Source organism: Xenopus tropicalis, chromosome 8 (genome assembly GCF_000004195.4).
Source record: "Xenopus tropicalis strain Nigerian chromosome 8, UCB_Xtro_10.0, whole genome shotgun sequence".
NCBI lineage: Eukaryota > Metazoa > Chordata > Amphibia > Anura > Pipidae > Xenopus > Xenopus tropicalis.
Window position 1 is genome coordinate 132737324 of NC_030684.2, and position 22298 is coordinate 132759621.

Consider the following 22298-nt stretch of genomic DNA (forward strand, 5'->3'; position numbering starts at 1 on the left):
GTATGAAACCCACTTATTGTACAGCGCTGCGGGATATGTTGGCGCTTTATAAATAAATGTTAATAATAATAATAATAATAATGTAGATTGTAAGCTCTTTTGGGCAGGGCTCTCTTCCCCTCTTGTATCGGTTACTGATTGCTTTATATGTTACTCTGTATGCCCAATGTATGAAACCCACTTATTGTACAGCGCTGCGGGATATGTTGGCGCTTTATAAATAAATGTTAATAATAATAATAATAATAATAATGTAGATTGTAAGCTCTTTTGGGCAGGGCCCTCTTCCCCTCTTGTATCGGTTACTGATTGCTTTATATGTTACTCTGTATGCCCAATGTATGAAACCCACTTATTGTACAGCGCTGCGGGATATGTTGGCGCTTTATAAGTTAATGCTAGAAATAATAATAATAATAATAACCCTGCCAATTCTGATATTTTGCCCCTTATGGCTGCAGTTCACCTTATGGCCACAAGATGGTGATACAATAAAGGGATTCGGTTACAGTTGCCCGCCCAGCCCTGCCTGCTGTGTGGATTCATTTATACATAAGTACTAAGGCACATATAATGTATGTATTAAATAAATGCTTTGTGTATCCCCCATTTTATTTTTTAATTCAAATTAAATTGAATACAGATACCATCACTGTTTGACATTTCCTATACATTTTTTTCCTGGTCAAGGCTCAATTTATTCAATTTTTCTGACTATAATAATATAAAAGTACAGGCAGAAGAAAATAGGTACCTACCATCTCCGGGCGCCATATACTTACTATCTGCTAAACATGCAAAGAAAGTTCCCCTTTAAATTAACTCTTAGTTCTCTCTTAGTTTTTTGGCCTTCTATTCTGCTTGTTATTTTCTATTTCTTATCTTTCTATTAAAAAACTCCACATAATAAAGATTACTAACTGCAAATAGCCTTAGAATATTGCTGCCAAGATCAGAGTAAAGGGTGTGCTTAGATGTCAATGCACCCCACATTAAACCCAGTTTAGCACCCCTTTATTATGTGATTTAGCAAGGATATATGACACATAAGCCAGCTTGTTCCCGCTATCTGCCCAGTACAATGGCAACCCCATACAGATGCTTCAACCCAAACCCCATACAGATGCTTCAGCCCAAACCCCATACAGATGCTTCGGCCCAAACCCCATACAGATGCTTCAACCCAAACCCCATACAGATGCTTCAGACCAAACCCCATACAGATGCTTCGGCCCAAACCCCATACAGATGCTTCAACCCAAACCCCATACAGATGCTTCGGCCCAAACCCCATACAGATGCTTCAACCCAAACCCCATACAGATGCTTCGGCCCAAACCCCATACAGATGCTTCACCCCAAACAGATGCTTCCGCCCAAACCCCATACAGATGCTTCAGCCCAAACCCCATACAGATGCTTCAGCCCAAACCCCATACAGATGCTTCAGCCCAAACCCCATACAGATGCTTCAACCCAAACCCCATACAGATGCTTCAGCCCAAACCCCATACAGATGCTTCAGCCCAAACCCCATACAGATGCTTCAGCCCAAACCCCATACAGATGCTTCAACCCAAACCCCATACAGATGCTTCAGCCCAAACCCCATCCAGATGCTTCAACCCAAACCCCATACAGATGCTTCGGCCCAAACCCCATACAGATGCTTCGGCCCAAACCCCATACAGATGCTTCGGCCCAAACCCCATACAGATGCTTCAACCCAAACCCCATACAGATGCTTCAGCCCAAACCCCAAACAGATGCTTCAGCCCAAACCCCATACAGATGCGTCAGCCCAAACCCCATACAGATGCTTCAGCCCAAACCCCATACAGATGCTTCAGCCCAAACCCCATACAGATGCTTCAGCCCAAACCCCATACAGATGCTTCAACCCAAACCCCATACAGATGCTTCAGCCCAAACCCCATACAGATGCTTCAGCCCAAACCCCATACAGATGCTTCAGCCCAAACCCCATACAGATGCTTCAGCCCAAACCCCATACAGATGCTTCAGCCCAAACCCCATACAGATGCTTCAGCCCAAACCCCATACAGATGCTTCAGCCCAAACCCCATACAGATGCTTCAACCCAAACCCCATACAGATGCTTCAGCCCAAACCCCATACAGATGCTTCAGCCCAAACCCCATACAGATGCTTCAGCCCAAACCCCATACAGATGCTTCAGCCCAAACCCCATACAGATGCTTCAGCCCAAACCCCATACAGATGCTTCAGCCCAAACCTAGGCTTTCTACCTGCCCGTTATTTTACCTGCCTAACTAATAGTAGGGGATAAATATAAGATACACAATATTTTTTTCCATAAAATGTTACAACCCCACCCAAACCTTCATGACCTGTAGGAGAACCCATGGGTCCTGCAGGTATTGGACCAGCCCACATTAGGCACGTGATATGTTCCTGGGCTACAACTTCCAGTATTCTTTACCCCTTGATTATATTTTGAAGGGTGCTGGGAGTTTTAGCTCACCCACACCAGGGGGCACCAAAGATTAAGAAGCAGGGCCATAAGTATACTTTGATACAGTCCAAAGAACTAACATGGCCAATGAGGTTAATGCATCCCCCGATCCTATACCACTTGCACATAATTAGCGGGGGGCACCAAATTCCATCCAATTGCTGGGGCCTGAGTTCCCAATACTGGAATTTTGTCCCCCCATCCGGAATGCAGGTTCTGTTACCCCGCACCCACGTTCCTAGGGGATAGGTGACATATTTGAGTAGATTTCCCATTTCCTCCAGAGCCTCCCATTCCCTACAGAGCCAGGGCAAGTGGGAAGAGTTATCACAACTCCGCCAAGACCTTTACCCCCCGTTTAAGCAGCTCAGGATTAACTTTTGCATTCGTTTCGGCGTGGGCTCCCCTTTAAATCCCCTCTCCCCGCTGGTTTATATTTTTGGAGACATTTATTTTTAATTGACTGTGAGAATCTGGTGTCTAATTAAGTCTTAGCACCTTGGCGGAGGGTGCGAAAGCATTTCATCCGAGCTCTTCTCTCTGCTTCCTCCATATGTCACATGTGTTGGGATTTTTCTAAAGGGTGGGGGGGGGGGGTTGGGATTTGTTAAACTGGAATTTAAGGATGAAACGCTCAGTAAAAGCAGTTGCCCCCGGCCCCGATGCTGACAGCAGGAGATAAGAGCATTAAATACAAAGGACGAGGCTCCTGGCTATGTCTGTCCCTATGAGCTAACAATCTAGAGAGATAACACGGTTACAAGGAACAGCTGTTATTAATATCGGGGCAGGGAGGATTTCGGGCTGAGACAGATAAGTGTTTGGGCTCCTAGACGTCATTGTTGCCGTTATTTTCCCACGGTTTCCCATAGGCAGACGTTGGCCTTTCCTAATTGAGCCGCCAACTTACTGGGCCAAAAATGATTCAGGCAGGAATAGCCTTTGGGCGGGTGTGTTGTCCCTAAACTGGGGCAAAATGGAAATATAAGCTTTGCACATACAGATTAAATACAAATACAGGAGGTAAAGAGGGTCCGGCTCAGTAGGGTAAATTTGAAGCCATAAAGGGAAATATTTATCTGAAGGTGAAAATGGAGCTCACCGGAACATCGAACAGCTCTCCATTCACTTGTGTGGGATTTTTTAGGGGTTTGTTTATCAGAGGACGGAAATAGATTGATTTGTTTTTTTTACCCTTAGGTCTAAAAAAGTTTATACAAATGCATAGAGAACTGGGGGGTTCCCTCTGGGGAACTGCAGTGAGTTCTAGTTTAAAGGGGTTATTTACACCCCCAAGCTCAGTTGCACCCTGCAGTTCAAAATGTGCAAGTACAAAATGGGCTCCTTGTACTTCCGTATAGTCCTTTCTGCCACTTAGTCCTTGCTGTCTCCCATTACTAGTGATGAGCAAACCTGTCCCGTTTCGCTCCGCCATAAAATTCGCGAAATGGCAAGAAAATTCACGAAACGCATTTGTTGTGCGATTTTTTTTTGTCCCCCACGTCTATTTTTTTGTCACCCACGCTTTTCATGTGACCGCACCTTTTTTTGATGCGATCGCAGCCTTTTTTTTTATGTGAACACGCCCAATCTGACGTGCGACAAAAAAAAAATTCCCTGTGCCAAATTTTTCCATGGCGAATTTTCACGGAAGTTTCGCAAAACAATTCGCCAATGGCGAAATGCGGAAATTCGCTGCAAAACCATGCCTGGTGAGAAAATTCGCTCCTCACTACCCATTACCAATCAAGCACAGTTTCACCTATTGGCTCCAGGGAACCCTGGACCTACTACCACCTCCAGCCCGGACGGTAGCTCCAGGGTTACCTCAGTTCCGTGTCACGGAAACCAAAAATTATATTGACCAAACGTGGAAAATAGTGATGTGTGGGCCGGCCCAGAACTTGGGTGGGTTTGGACCGACATTTGCACAGTTCCAGGTCGCGGGTGGGTTTGGGCTGAGTCCTCCCTTCCACCCTTCCTGCCCGCAACCTTACTCTGCTCACTCTGTATCTATGGGTGCAAACCTGCCTGCCCCACCCCCTTTATGATGTCACAAATGGGTGGGTTGGGCACATATAAATACAGGTGCCTTGCCAGGTCATTATTGGAGTGGGTTGATTAGGGATGGGTGCAGGTTGACAAAATTTTGACCCACACATAACTATTGGAAAACTTTCAGTCTCAAATTACTTAATTGCATCAAGTTTAGGGCAAAGTGTGAACACATTGATGAGAAAAGCACTGCATTATGGGTAAAAAGCATGGTGACTAGTGATGGGCGAAATGTTTCGCCAGGCATGGTTTTGTGGCGAATTTCCGTGTTTCGCCATTGTCATATTGTTTCACGAAACGGCTAAAAAAAATTGCAGCGGAAAAATTTGCTGTGTGTCCATAAATTGTTGCGGGCGACAAAACAATAGCCACGGGCAACAAGAGAATAGCTGGGCGACAAAAGAATAGCTGGGCGACAAAAGAATAGCCGCGGGCGACAAAAGAATAACTGGGTGACAAAACAATAGTCGCGGGCGACAAAACAATAGCCGCGGGTGACAAAACAATAGCCGCGGGTGACAAAACAATAGCCGCGGGCGACAAAAGAATAGCCGCGGGTGACAAAACAATAGCCGCGGGTGACAAAACAATAGCCGCCCAAAACAATAGCCGCGGGCAACAAAACAATAGCCACAGGCGTCAATTTTTTTGACATGTGGCACTTTAACCTTTTCGCGAATTTTTCGCCATTTCGTGAATCTTTTGAAAGATTCACAATTTTTTTGGCGAAGCGAAACGGGACAGATTCGCTCATCGCTAATGGTGACTGCAATTCCAATGACACTTTGCTCACTGCGCTGGCCTACGCGTACGACCCTTTTAGTTTTCCTGATATATTTGCGCTACAAAGGGAAATCTGAACTGTAGTTGGATCTGTGTTGAGTATAAAATAGTGAAAGTGAATTTCCCAGGAAATCGCTCTCTCCCTAAGCGAAATCACCACTGGGTGGAGCCAGGATAGTAGAGTACAGACCGGAGCTCTGTTCAACGAGGATTTACATGAACATTTTGCACTGACGCTTAGGGGCTCATCAATTTTTAATTTTAAACTCGATAAAAAAATCCGAATTCAACAATTCGCCAGATAAAACTTGCCACGTTCACGTAGAAGTCACTCTCCCTGAAGTTCTTTCTTTTGTCTCGAAATTTTACCGATTTCACTGGGTTTTGTCCGAAAGCTTAATTTTATCGACTTGTCGCTGCGACAATTCGAGCAGAGCCTTTTCCTTGCGACTTTTTTTTAGTAAATATTAGACATTCAGTCGAATATGAAAATAAAAAATTTGAGAAATTGTGGAGTTTTTGTAAATCTGTCCCTAGTATTTTTTTTTTCTAAAACTGTTACCCAATGGGGCAGATTTACTAATCCACGAATCCGAATCGTATTGGAAACGAAAATTTTGCAACTTTTTCGTTGTGGTTTTTAGTATTTGTTGCGACTTTTTCGGCGCAGTCGCGATTTTTTTGTATTGCGCGATATTAAACCAATCCGATTTTTCCGCGGCGGCGACGAAAAAGTCGCGGACATTATACGAAAACGTTTCGACGGCGATGAAAAAATCTCACGACGGCGACAAAAAAGTCGCAAAATACCGATCATTACGAAAAAACGCATTCGGACGCCTTCGAACCGTTCGTGGATCTACTAAATCTCCCCCTATATGTTTAGGACTGTTGGTGGAAGAGTTCATTCAAGAAAGGGGCGGTGCTAAATTATTTGTCTACAAATGGTAATTACACTGAAAGGGTGAGGTAGGAATTGGGGCAATTGGCCTCCTTACCTGATTCAGAAGAGGTGGCGGCTTCACAAACAAAAAGGTGAATTAAAAGTTTTTGTCTAGCGTTGGATGAAGGAAGGGTTTAGGGAGAAAGCAAAAAGTGAAACAAGAACTCCCCACAAAATTCCGCCACTGTCTATTCTTTTCTACAGCATTTATCAAGCGGTGCACTCTCACTTACACCGAGGGGCCCATTTACTAAACCATTTTGAGATACATTCGTATTTTTTCAAAATTATAGAACATCTTGGAACATGTGAGAAAATTTCATAAAAATTCCACAAGTTTTCCGTGGTTTTTGGTAAATTTCGACGAAAAAATTGTAGTTTACGCAAAAGAATATGAACATTTCAGAATTCTTTGGTTACTCTCTCATCGGGACTACATTTTCGCCAGGTTTGATCTGTCGAGTGCCATTGAGTCCTATGGAAGGCTTCCAAAGCCAGAAGTGTTTTTTGTGGCGATTACTAACTTTTTGAAAATTTTGTGACTATCGAAACGCAATATTTTCGTACGAACGATAAAAGCATTGCCGAGACATTTTAGAACTACAAAAATAATTCTCCCCAGGGGCCCCAGGCACTATAGAGAAGAGAAAGAAGATTTGATATGAAGAATCCAATACAGATATTAGTTTAGCGCTATCGGTATCTCTAATTTGCACACCATTTTGTCCAACAGTCATTATGTACAAATGAAAGTAGCTGGATATCTGCCATTTTAGTTTTGTGGTTGGTTTCTTTGCCAAAGATGAATAAAATAGAAGCTCCTTCCGATTCATCGCTAATCTTTCAAACCCCTCAAATTAATTCAATTAAGAAATTCATTTGAGCACATTTATTAATAATTGTTAAAAAAAAACCTTTTTTAATTTCATTTTTTAAATAATGCACTAGTGTCCATTCACAATGAAACCTTTAGATATTTTTGATCATTTATTTTTAAAAAATATATATATATTTTTTCCTTTATCATTTTCAAAATAATAGATCATTCTCCATCCACTATAAACTCTAATTTTTTTGTAATTTTTTTATAATCATATTTTTCGCTCTTTCATTTTCATATCATGGAGCATTGTCTGTCCACTATGAAAACTTTCATTTGTTTTGGTAATTTTTTTTTTTTAATTATTTTTTCTTTTCAATTTACAATAATGGATCACTGCCTATCTACTAAGAATACGGGTTGTTTTTCATAATTTTTTTTTTATTATTATTTTTTCTTTTCAATTTCCAATAATGGATCACTGCCTATGGTTTTTTTTCATAATTTCTTTTTTTTTAATTATTATTTTTTTTCTTTTTAATTTCCAATAATGGATCACTGCCTATCTACTAAGAATACAGGGTTTTTTTCCATTATTTTTTTATTTTTTTTATTTCAATTTACAATAATGGATCACTGCCTATCTACTAAGAATACAGGGTTTTTTTCCATTATTTTTTTATTTTTTTTATTTCAATTTACAATAATGGATCACTGCCTATCTACTAAGAATACGGGGTTTTTTTTTCATTATTTTTTTATTTCAATTTACAATAATGGATCACTGACTATCTACTAAGAATACGGGTTTTTTCATAATTTCTTTTTTTTTAATTATTATTTTTTTCTTTTCAATTTCCAATAATGAATCACTGCCTATCTACTAAGAATACAGGGTTTTTTTTCATTATTTTTTAATTTTTTTCTTTTCAATTTACAATAATGGATCACTGCCTATCTCCCAAGAATATGGGTTTTTTTCATAATTTCTTTTTTTTTATTATTATTTTTTTCTTTTCAATTTACAATAATGGATCACTGCCTATCTACTAAGAATACGGGTTTTTTTCGTATTTTTTTTTTCTTTTTTTCAATTTACAATAATGGATCACTGCCTATCTACTAAGAATATGGGTTTTTTTCATAATTTCTTTTTTTTTATTATTATTTTTTTCTTTTCAATTTACAATAATGGATCACTGCCTATCTACTAAGAATACGGGTTTTTTTCGTATTTTTTTTTCTTTTTTTCAATTTACAATAATGGATCACTGCCTATCTACTATAAACATGGGTTGTTTTTCTTAATTTTTTTTTAATTATTTTTTTTTCTTTTCAATTTCCAATAATGGATCACTGCCCATCTACTAAGAATACGGGTTTTTTTCATATTTTATTTTTTTTTTCAATTTCCAATAATGGATCACTGCCTATCTACTAATAATACAGGTTGTTTTTCATAATTATATTTTTTTATTATTATTATTTCTTTTCAATAATGGATCACTGCCTATCTACTATAAACACTGTTGTTTTTCATAATTTTTTTTTATTAATTTTTTTTTCCCAATAACTAATCTTTCTCCACCCACTATGAACACATTGGTTTTTGTTTTTTGTTTTTTTTTTAATTTTGAAACTAATTTTTTTTTTCCTTTTTCATATTCCCATAATGGATCATTGTCAGTTTGCTATGAATGGCGGATGAATAAAGTAATCCTATCAACAGACAGCTGCTTGTATTGTTCCAAAGAAGCCAAATAAACAACACCCTTCCCTTACTATCCTTACTATTGTTTTAACGAGAGAAAGGTCCAAAACGTGGGTTGTTTTTATCTCTTTATTTTTATTTATTTCTTTTTAATTTACAAATTAATTTAATTAGAAATGTAAAAAAAAAAAAAAAAGTTTACTAGTCAATCAATACCATTTTTTTTTTACCTAAATCCTATTCCTCCTTTGTTACCCTTTATTTGGGCCTGTGTAGGTTTAACGGGTGTTGGTATTTGTATGTCGGAGCCCAGGGGTCAGCGGATTGAGAGCAAAGGTCGCCCAGCTGAAAGGGAATTCTCACATTGTCCTGTGTCCCTTAGTCGATGACTCTTTTAAGAAACCTGATAAAATAATAAGGCGCCGCCTCCCCTATAGTCCCACGGGGAACCGAGTGAAGAGACTTTTTTTCCCCCCTGAAGACAGAGATTAACAAGTCTTTTAAACATACGTACACGGCCGGAGAAGAATAGGGGACTGGTAGACAAATAAGTGCAGTTTATTAGAGAAAGTGATTATTTTAAATGTTTGTTTGACAAGCAGTAAAGAAGGGAAACACTTGTACAAATTTGTACTTCCCATTGCAGAACAATAGGGCACGTAATCAATTGGATTTCTCCCGAAAAGGAAAGTCACTCAGGAAAAAGGGCCAAAAAAACAAGGACATTATATTAGGCAAAAAGAAAAACAATTAGGACAAAATGAAATTAGGTTTATTGCCAAAGCCGGGTTTGTTGTACGGGAAATATTCCCTTTATTTTGAATTCCACGGGTTTATAAAGCATCGTGGGTTTTAAAATGGATACGGAATCTGGAAAAGAAAAAGGTGCAATTGGGATTTAAAAGAAAAAACAAATTATTACAAATTATTTATATACCTGTAAAGTCCCACCATTAGTGTAAACACTGGTAAAAGCAACACAGTATTACATATGCTTATTGTTACTAAAGCAAAAGCTGATGGGAAATGGCTGCTACGGGCTACCGTACTTATGCACCTGCGTTGCTAATTGAAACCTGGTATGGCCTTCGTTAGCCTGAAATGCAAACCTTCTGTTGCCAAAATGTGCTCCTTAGCATGGAAACATTTAGTAAAGGGTCAATAGACCTCAAATATGTGGAACTTTAATTTAACCACTTACCCCGGTTCCTCAGTAAAGCTGCAGTTATACAGGGAACTCTGAGTATCACTCATGTATTATAAGGGATAATGTACCCCCTACTGTAAATGATAAGGATATTAGCAGTCACTGAGGGGTTCTGTGCCCATATAAAGGCACAAGGCTGCAGGCTGAGTTATACAGGGAACTCTGAGTATCACTCATGTATTATAAGGGATAATGTACCCCCTACTGTAAATGATAAGGATATTAGCAGTCACTGAGGGGTTCTGTGCCCATATAAAGGCACAAGGCTGCAGGCTGAGTTATACAGGGAACTCTGAGTATCACTCATGTATTATAAGGGATAATGTACCCCCTACTGTAAATGATAAGGATATTAGCAGTCACTGAGGGGTTCTGTGCCCATATAAAGGCACAAGGCTGCAGGCTGAGTTATACAGGGAACTCTGAGTATCACTCATGTATTATAAGGGATAATGTACCCCCTACTGTAAATGATAAGGATATTAGCAGTCACTGAGGGGTTCTGTGCCCATATAAAGGCACAAGGCTGCAGGCTGAGTTATACAGGGAACTCTGAGTATCACTCGTGTATTATAAGGGATAATGTACCCCCTACTGTAAATGATAAGGATATTAGCAGTCACTGAGGGGTTCTGTGCCCATATAAAGGCACAAGGCTGCAGGCTGAGTTATGCAGGGAACTCTGAGTATCACTCATGTATTATAAGGGATAATGTACCCCCTACTGTAAATGATAAGGATATTAGCAGTCACTGAGGGGTTCTGTGCCCATATAAAGGCACAAGGCTGCAGGCTGAGTTATACAGGGAACTCTGAGTATCACTCATGTATTATAAGGGATAATGTACCCCCTACTGTAAATGATAAGGATATTAGCAGTCACTGAGGGGTTCTGTGCCCATATAAAGGCACAAGGCTGCAGGCTGAGTTATACAGGGAATTCTGAGTATCACTCATGTATTATAAGGGGTAATGTACCCCCTACTGTAAATGATAAGGATATTAGCAGTCACTGAGGGGTTCTGTGCCCATATAAAGGCACAAGGCTGCAGGCTGAGTTATACAGGGAACTCTGAGTATCACTCATGTATTATAAGGGATAATGTACCCCCTACTGTAAATGATAAGGATATTAGCAGTCACTGAGGGGTTCTGTGCCCATATAAAGGCACAAGGCTGCAGGCTGAGTTATACAGGGAATTCTGAGTATCACTCATGTATTATAAGGGGTAATGTACCCCCTACTGTAAATGATAAGGATATTAGCAGTCACTGAGGGGTTCTGTGCCCATATAAAGGCACAAGGCTGCAGGCTGAGTTATACAGGGAACTCTGAGTATCACTCATGTATTATAAGGGATAATGTACCCCCTACTGTAAATGATAAGGATATTAGCAGTCACTGAGGGGTTCTGTGCCCCCCATATAAAGGCACAAGGCTGCAGGCTGAGTTATACAGGGAACTCTGAGTATCACTCATGTATTATAAGGGATAATGTACCCCCTACTGTAAATGATAAGGATATTAGCAGTCACTGAGGGGTTCTGTGCCCATATAACTAACGCCAAGGGGCAGATTTATTAAAAATTGAATGGGAACTCTAAAATGATTCCAAGTAGGTAGATGAGCAAAGTTACAGGAAATTCCACAAAATACATTAATGTCTGCACCTCTTTTTTTTATGGTAACTTATTTCCAAGGCAATTTTTTCCTGCACAGAATACATTGGCTTTTTTCATGACAAAATTTGGTGGTGTTTTCCCAAAAGTGATGGCTAATTTGCTCAATTGAAGGTTGCCCATAATATCTCTACCCAAATATAAAATAGCGAATAAACAACATAAATCTAACACCAAGTGCTGTGAAGAGTTTCCATTAGGGTCGGAGGGAAACCATCAAAGCTTGAGAGCACTTTCTCCTAAAGCGAGGATCACTAAAGGGAAAATAAATCCCTAGATTGCTCCATATGCTTTCCTAACGGAACTAAAGGGATTGAGAGAAAAACAAAAGCCCCATTTGTCTTTTTAAGGCACAGTAAGGAGGGCCAGACACTGACAGGCCCGAGCCCACAGCGTGTATAGGGGGCGGCTAATTACGGGACCAGTTATCTGTAGGCACATGGGACACTATTCTCAATAAGTACGTGAGTCCCAAATCTAATAATGGGCGATTAACCTATTGATTGTGGGAAATTAAACACATTTTCATGTGTTAAGTAGTCGTTAATCCGAACTGTCTGTGCTTTGTTCATTCATCAGGTTTGGTTTACACCTGCAGAATCAACGACAGTTAGGGGGATTCTCAGGCTAATAATGGGGCCCTCGGGCGAGAAGCCCCGAGAATCACAATCAAGGGAAAAATAACAAACTGATTGAACAATCTATTTTTTTTTACATAAGTCAATGGCTTTAATACTCACTCTATTAGTAGAGACAAGCCTTTGATATGGCACTCATATAATGAGTATACCAGCTTGTATGGGTTGCTTCCTATTCATTAATTGATTGGTGTTTTGACATTGTACAGGTATCGGACCCCTTATCCGGAAACCCGTTATCCAGAAAGCTCCGAATTACGGAATGCCCGTCTCCCATAGACTCCATTTTAATCAAATAATTCAGAATTTTCAAACTGATTTCCTTTTTCTATGTAGAAATAAAACAGAACCTTGTAATTGATTCCAACTAAGATATAATTACCCCTTATTGGGGGCAGAACAGCCCTATTGGGTTTATTTAATGGTTAAATGATTCCCTTTTCTCTGTAATAATAAAACAGTACCTGTACTTGATCCCAACTAAGATATAATTACCCCTTATTGGGGCAGAACAGCCCTATTGGGTTTATTTAATGGTTAAATGATTCCCTTTTCTCTGTAATAATAAAACAGTACCTGTACTTGATCCCAACTAAGATATAATTACCCCTTATTGGGGGCAGAACAGCCCTATTGGGTTTATTTAATGGTTAAATGATTCCCTTTTCTCTGTAATAATAAAACAGTACCTGTACTTGATCCCAACTAAGATATAATTACCCCTTATTGGGGGCAGAACAGCCCTATTGGGTTTATTTCATGGTTAAATGATTCCCTTTTCTCTGTAATAATAAAACAGTACCTGTACTTGATCCCAACTAAGATATAATTACCCCTTATTGGGGGCAGAACAGCCCTATTGGGTTTAATTTATGTTTTATTGACTTTTTAGTAGACTTAAGGTATGGAGATCCAAATTACGGAAAGACCCCTTATCCGGAATACCCTTGGTCCCGAGCATTCTGGATAATGGGTCCTATACCTGTATTAATAAAAAATCAAATTCATATTTTCTACATGGATTTGTAGAGCTACATATATTGTTAAGGTGATTTCATCCCTATTGTTATTTATTAACCCAGGCTTGTCACCCTGGTGACTTACAGGCCCCGCATTGATCATTGAGAGATTATTAATGTCTGACAAAGGTGCCATTGCTTTATTGGTTTAGGCATGTACAGGTATGGGATCACTTATCCAGAATGCTTGGGACCTGGGGCTTTCTGAATATAGGAATCTCCATGGGTATCCATGTTTTAAGTCTACTAAAAATCAGTTAAACATGAAATAAACCCAATAGGACTGTTCTGCCCCCAATAAGGGGTAATTATATCTTAGTTGGGATCAATTACAGGTACTGTTTTATTATTACAGAGAAAAGGGAATCATTTAACCATTAAATAAACCCAATAGGGCTGTTCTGCCCCAATAAGGGGTAATTATATCTTAGTTGGGATCAAGTACAGGTACTGTTTTATTATTACAGAGAAAAGGGAATCATTTAACCATGAAATAAACCCAATAGGGCTGTTCTGCCCCAATAAGGGGTAATTATATCTTAGTTGGGATCAAGTACAGGTACTGTTTTATTATTACAGAGAAAAGGGAATCATTTAAACATGAAATATGGTTATAATAACATTATTAATTAATAGATTTAAATTGAGTCTATAAGAGACAATCTTCCTATAGATTCTTCTCAGCTTTCTGGATAACAAGTTTCCGGATAACGGATCCCATACTTTTACCTTTAAACGGATGGGTGCTGTAATAGCACATTCCCAGTCTATGCATTATGCTGTATATAGATTAAAATGACAGGGATACAGGGTTTTGTCATGACTACGCACAGAACTATTATTATTATTAACATTTATTTATAAAGTGCCAACATATCCCGCAGCGCTGTACAATAAGTGGGTTACATACATTGGGCATACAGAGTAACATATAAAGCAATCAATAACTGATACAAGAGGTGAAGAGAGCCCTGCCCAAAAGAGCTAACACTCTACATTATTATTATTATTATTAACATTTATTTATAAAGCGCCAACATATCCCGCAGCGCTGTACAATAAGTGGGTTACATACATTGGACATACAGAGTAACATATAAAGCAATCAATAACCGATACAAGAGGTGAAGAGAGCCCTGCCCAAAAGAGCTTACAATCTACATTATTATTATTATTATTATTATTAATTACATTTATTTATAAAGCGCCAACATATCCCGCAGCGCTGTACAATAAGTGGGTTTCATACATTGGACATACAGAGTAACATATAAAGCAATGAATAACCGATACAAGAGGGGAAGAGAGCCCTGCCCAAAAGAGCTTACAATCTACATTATTATTATTATTAATTACATGTATTTATAAAGCGCCAACATATCCCGCAGCGCTGTACAATAAGTGGGTTCCATACATTGGGCATACAGAGTAACATATAAAGCAACCAATAACCGATACAAGAGGGGAAGAGAGCCCTGCCCAAAAGAGCTTACAATCTACATTATTATTATTATTATTAATTACATTTATTTTTAAAGCGCCAACATACCCCGCAGCGCTGTACAATAAGTGGGTTACATACATTGGACATACAGAGTAACATATAAAGCAATCAATAACCGATACAAGAGGGGAAGAGAGCCCTGCCCAAAAGAGCTTACAATCTACATTATTATTATTATTAATTACATGTATTTATAAAGCGCCAACATATCCCGCAGCGCTGTACAATAAGTGGGTTCCATACATTGGACATACAGAGTAACATATAAAGCAATCAGTAACCGATACAAGAACAACTGCCAATTCTAATTTCTTTAGGGAAAAAAATTACTTTCCTAGGAAATGATACGCATATCTCTTTTATTTATTATACACAACAATGTTTGCACTAAGGGGCTATTTAATATTGTAATGCTCCATGTTCTTTGTAAATACAAGTGAGATGTCAAAATAGATGTATCATTCAAAAAAAGAGAAAAAAAAATCGCTGATTGTGTGTAAATGCAGTTCCCACGTCTGTTCCCCGTTCCCAAGGGCCCAAAAGTCCATGTTTTAGTGGCTAATCACACAGCGGCACAGGTGGATCAGCGAGTGGATGGGAATTCTGACAGATCTGATTGTGCTGCTGACTAATCCACTTCTGCGGCTGTGAGGATATCTCTAAATATCTCCAGTTAGCGGGGCCAGAGGACAAGCAGAGCGGCCCCGCGCTGACAATAGAACGCTGACAAATGAGAAGCCTTTATATTTTTAGTAAGGGGGTGGGTTACCATTTGGCTCTTACTGCTAAAAGAAGAGCCACGTCAATACAATAAATAATAAAATAAATGTGTTTCAAAATAAAGCAGGTTTAATATAGATATCCCACAAATAAACAGGCGAAATCATTTCAATCATTTGGTGTAAGTGTAATGGTCTATTCCCATTCATGAAATGAGGCAATATATATATATATATCTCAACTCCAAAGAGAGCACAGGAATCAGTGTAACAAAAAGGTCCTTTATTTGGACATCATTTCCAAATATATATTTATATATATTTGTGTCTTTCTAAAGAAATGTTTGAAAATACATTCTAAAAACCCACATGAAATAGTAACAGTTAATTATCGAAATTCTTTCATATTCCCTCTTGTGTCTTCAGGGCACTTTGCTTTCCTCACCGCTCAGGTTCCACTTGAATTCTCTTGACTTGATGCTCACGTTGCACTTTATAAAAAAATATATATTATATAATATATTATAATATATCAATGGCGTCCTTTGCGGTAAATCAGCGCTAGTTAAAAATATAAAGTAACCCTATATGAAAATAATAGTTATTTGTGTTGGGATTACTCGTCCAAAAAGCACCTCAGTAGAACTAATGCTGTGTTTTTACACCATTCACGTGACTTCTGTTCACGCTCCGATTGGTTTAGCAATAAATATCAATATATCTACTAAATATGTATCATGTTGGCATATTAAGAGGAAGTCAAAACCATGAGATCCTAACGAGCAATATTTATTGTTGTTTAAGATATTTTTCATAACAGAAAGTAAAAAAAAACTCCTATCTATAAAAATCATTTCATAATTAAAACTAATGGTTTAGGATTTTTACTATGTAAAGGTATGGGATCCCTTATCCAGGAACCCGTTATCCAGAATAATTCTAATTTTTAAAAATGATTCCCTTTTCTCTGTAATGATAAAACAGTACCTGTACTTGATCCCAACTAAGATATAATTACCCCTTATTGGGGGCAGAACAGCCCTATTGGGTTTATTTCATGGTTAAATGATTCCCTTTTCTCTGTAATAATAAAACAGTACCTGTACTTGATCCCAACTAAGATATAATTACCCCTTATTGGGGGCAGAACAGCCCTATTGGGTTTATTTACTGGTTAAATGATTCCCTTTTCTCTGTAATAATAAAACAGTACCTGTACTTGATCCCAACTAAGATATAATTACCCCTTATTGGGGCAGAACAGCCCTATTGGGTTTATTTCATGGTTAAATGATTCCCTTTTCTCTGTAATAATAAAACAGTACCTGTACTTGATCCCAACTAAGATATAATTACCCCTTATTGGGGCAGAACAGCCCTATTGGGTTTATTTCATGGTTAAATGATTCCCTTTTCTCTGTAATAATAAAACAGTACCTGTACTTGATCCCAACTAAGATATAATTACCCCTTATTGGGGGCAGAACAGCCCTATTGGGTTTATTTCATGGTTAAATGATTCCCTTTTCTCTGTAATAATAAAACAGTACCTGTACTTGATCCCAACTAAGATATAATTACCCCTTATTGGGGGCAGAACAGCCCTATTGGGTTTATTTCATGGTTAAATGATTCCCTTTTCTCTGTAATAATAAAACAGTACCTGTACTTGATCCCAACTAAGATATAATTACCCCTTATTGGGGGCAGAACAGCCCTATTGGGTTTATTTAATGGTTAAATGATTCCCTTTTCTCTGTAATAATAAAACAGTACCTGTACTTGATCCCAACTAAGATATAATTACCCCTTATTGGGGGCAGAACAGCCCTATTGGGTTTATTTCATGGTTAAATGATTCCCTTTTCTCTGTAATAATAAAACAGTACCTGTACTTGATCCCAACTAAGATATAATTACCCCTTATTGGGGCAGAACAGCCCTATTGGGTTTATTTAATGGTTAAATGATTCCCTTTTCTCTGTAATAATAAAACAGTACCTGTACTTGATCCCAACTAAGATATAATTACCCCTTATTGGGGGCAGAACAGCCCTATTGGGTTTATTTCATGGTTAAATGATTCCCTTTTCTCTGTAATAATAAAACAGTACCTGTACTTGATCCCAACTAAGATATAATTACCCCTTATTGGGGCAGAACAGCCCTATTGGGTTTATTTAATGGTTAAATGATTCCCTTTTCTCTGTAATAATAAAACAGTACCTGTACTTGATCCCAACTAAGATATAATTACCCCTTATTGGGGGCAGAACAGCCCTATTGGGTTTATTTCATGTTTAAATTAAATAAATTATAGAAAGATCCCTTATCCGGAAAACCCCAGGTCCCGAGCATTCTGGGTAACAGGTCCTATACTTGTACTAACCTGATCCAGAATTGCCACAGGTAACTTTATAAGCTTCTAAAATGTTGTATGAAAAGATTTATAAATCAAGTGTAATTTAGTGTCATGTTTTTTCTACAATACAAAAATAAATTCCCTAATTCTAATATAATATTTTTTATATTTTATAATAAAAATAATACATAATAAAATAAGACGGAAACTTGATATAAATCAAGTAAAACAATAGGGTGTTCCCTGAGTTTTTCTTTTTTATATACAAAAATATAACTGACTCACCAAGCATTCACTATATATCAATACTTACAGTGCAGTTAAATGAAATAACTTAAATAAGTGATAGGGGGATAGAAGAACCCACTAAAATACCCGTAAAAAATAGTTATTTTATCCAACAATATCCTAATTATTATTAACAGAGGAAACAAGAACAAAATGCTTTCTCCTGCTTATTTCCGAATCATTGATAAATCTAAATGAAACTCTGGGCAAAGTTAACATTAACGATATCCTTAGCAATCACGCTTGCTTTTAAGGGGTTAAACTTCCCTTGGGATGATGTACGTTCTGCCGTCTGGTCGCCTTCATCGAAATATCTGCAGAACAGCACGTCCGCTGCCAGAAAACGTATAAAAAGAAAAAATGGACGACTTTACACAGAATGAAGTGTTTTTAAATAATCTATTATTTTATTTATTAAACCTAAAAAAAATTAAATAATGTAAAAAAAAATTGCTCAAATAAACGTTAAGAGAAACTTTTTCATAGATAGAATTATAACAAACAACCTGCAGAGGTTTCATTCAGAGATATACGTTCAGTTACTGATATTCTGATATTTATAAACCAGTCGACAATGATACATCCTATCTCTTTAACCCCTTATGTGCCCAGAAGGAACAAATCTGGGTAATATCCGATGCATTTAGATTCTTCCAGATTCGAAGGATGAAAAATATCGGTTTTTGGGGTTTTTTTGCAAATACCATTAAATCTTAACACTTTTTTTGAGATGATTTTAGTGATTTTACAGCCTCTATTCAGTTGATATTTTTATCTTTTATTTAATAAATAGGATTAGATGTAAAGCTTCAACATTATTATAATAAAGCTATTTATCTTCATCATTTTCTGAGATTATTTGTTTGCCAATAGCAGCACTTTGGCTTCACTATTTACCAAATAAATCCCATGTACTATGGGGCAGATTTATCAAAATGTAGGTTTAAAGCTTAATACATAAAAACACGTTCTATTCATTCCTATGAAATTTTCACAAGCGTATTTACCAAATTGTGAGTTTTAATATTCACCCATTGATAAATATGCTGGTTAAAATCCCATCGGAATGAATAGATTGTCGGTTTTTATGTATTTATCTCTAAACTCACATTTTGATAAATCTGCCCCTATGTAATGAAGCACATTGATAATTCATTTGTACATATTCTGAATGAACAAACAGTACAGAATTCCCTTGGACTATCAAGAACAGATTTATCACAGAATTTATCACAGAATATATATATATATATATATATATCTATTCATTCCTATGGGTTTATTCGAAATGCGGTATTTATCAATGAGTTCACCCTTTGATAAATACCCTTCTAAAAATCGCATTGGAATGAATAGAAAGCGGGTGAAACTTTCCGTGGTAAATTCTATTGATAAATCTGCCCCCAAGGAAGAGGTGGTTAGAGAAAATGGCTTCATTTGACCTTAGTGCATTGCCCTCAACACAGTTTTTCACCCGCCACAATGATCAAAATATAATACGATTTTTTTGTCACTCTATGTAACAATAAAATATATTTATATATATACTTGCCCAATATTGGATCCTATGTGGATTGAAACGCGTAGATGCCTGAATAAAAGATTTTTTCTATGGATATTTATGCCCTGAGTGTTCTCTGTGGACTGGATATATATATATATATTTGCTTGTAAACAGGCACTCACGTCAAAGATAGAATAGCGATGCCTGGGTGCAGTCCCAATGGGTTTAGGAAAAATAGCAAGTAAAGATGTCCCGCACTCACAGGTCTTAAGTGAAATAAAGGTGTTTATTCAATCCACATCTAACGTTTCGGCTGCCTCCGCAGCCTTTCTCAAAGATAAAGTGAGAACACAAACAGTGCACTGAAAAAACCACAGTTTGGCGCCAAAACTATGACGTCACAAGATGTGTGATACATCTAATTAGCCTATACGAGTCCAAAAGAAACAAACATATACATAAGAGTCAAAAAAACAAATGTCAAAAAACGAGTATACATAATACCGGAAATTAACATACAATAGGGGCAGGAAAACAGTAAAATAAATACAAATAAGAAACAAAAATAGGAAATATATATATACACAAAACCCACTACTGTCGGTATGGGTTTTGTGTATATATATATTTCCTATTTTTGTTTCTTATTTGTATTTATTTTACTGTTTTCCTGCCCCTATTGTATGTTAATTTCCGGTATTATGTATACTCGTTTTTTGACATTTGTTTTTTTGACTCTTATGTATATGTTTGTTTCTTTTGGACTCGTATAGGCTAATTAGATGTATCACACATCTTGTGACGTCATAGTTTTGGCGCCAAACTGTGGTTTTTTCAGTGCACTGTTTGTGTTCTCACTTTATCTTTGAGAAAGGCTGCGGAGGCAGCCGAAACGTTAGATGTGGATTGAATAAACACCTTTATTTCACTTAAGACCTGTGAGTGCGGGACATCTTTACTTGTTATATATATATATATATATATATATATACTGATACTGATATATATAGTGCTTCTTACACCATACAACATTTTTCATAATTAATAAAGTCCTGCTAAATATAAAGGGAAAATCATGAAGATAAAAAAATAACAACATCTTCTGTGACTTTATTAGGACAAAAAATAACATTTACTCTCACAGGTTCCTATAAAGGCATATAGGAATATAATAGGTCTATAATAATATTAATAATAATAATAATAAATGCAGCCAATCGATTCTATACGTCTACACAGCAGGAAGCGTTATTAAAGATGCCATTCTTCCTATTAATTGGCTTAGTTGTTCTTAATGATTGAAATGATTTCTTTCCTATGTGCAATAAACATGCGTGTTGCTAAGGAACATACATTATACAGGCACCCAACAATTCACAGACACTGACCCCCAGTCCAAGATTATATATATATATATATATATATATATAAATACATGTACAAATGTATTCAGGGGGGGAAGCTCAGCCTTTTTTTCATATACATTCAAACATAAATAAAACATTTGATCCTTCTGTCAAAGGGCTAGAATTCCGTAATACAATCAGATTAACCAGCAGTGGCATTTTTCAGTTTTACTTACCCTTTTTACTTCATATTAGTTTTAAAAATATATACATTTTGGTATATTTATCACTTTCTCAATTCTTTTGGGTGCCAAGACAAGCTAATAGTAGCCCGGCTGATGACCGAATCCCTGTTGATTCAGAACTTCGTCTGGCTGTGAAGTAATGCTTTAATATAACGACTGAATCAGAAAGCCTTAAATGTCATTGTCACAATTAGTCACTTTGGCCCGTGACAGAATATGACTTGACAGTGCTAAACACGCATCCCTTGATTATTTCTTCTCCCATTTATACACCCCATTCTCACTGCCCTTTGGACGTCCTTCCTACCATCCTACCCCCAAATTGTCCTGACAGACAACGGGCAAAGTCCCCTTTTCACATTTAATCCCTATTTCATTAATTTGAACTATTGACATATTTCGGCATTTACATTATAATGGGCGCGATCAAAATAAAAAAAAAAATCCCAAATAATGAATTGTATTCCCGTCAATGGAGACCTGCAAATAGAATTACGTCGTAGTTGACGTCTAAATGACAGCAGGTTTTTTTTTTTTCTAAATGATGAAAAAATGTAATTGGCGATTTGTTTAGATATAAAATAGCCGTCTAGATGCGGATTTTGCTCCAAAATATCATGTTTATTTTTATATAGGCAATAGGGGCTAATTCTGTGAGCTCAGTACAGACCGATAACAATCAAAATCCCTTTGAAATGTATCCCTATATAAACATTTTCCCTTTTCCAAGCATTTTTCCTTTATCAGAGTTAATGTTTAACTTTTATATATATATAACAGAATATATATAGGGCAGTCAAGGCTCAGTATAAATGTATTTTGGGCAGTTGAAGTTGCATGAAGCCCCATGTTATTAGGAAAGGTGTGGATAAGATTTCCTTAAGAAATACTGTACCTGTAACTATATCATTACATTGGGATATGAAACAGATAAAAAAATTGTTTTATATATATATATATATATACAATACAGAGTG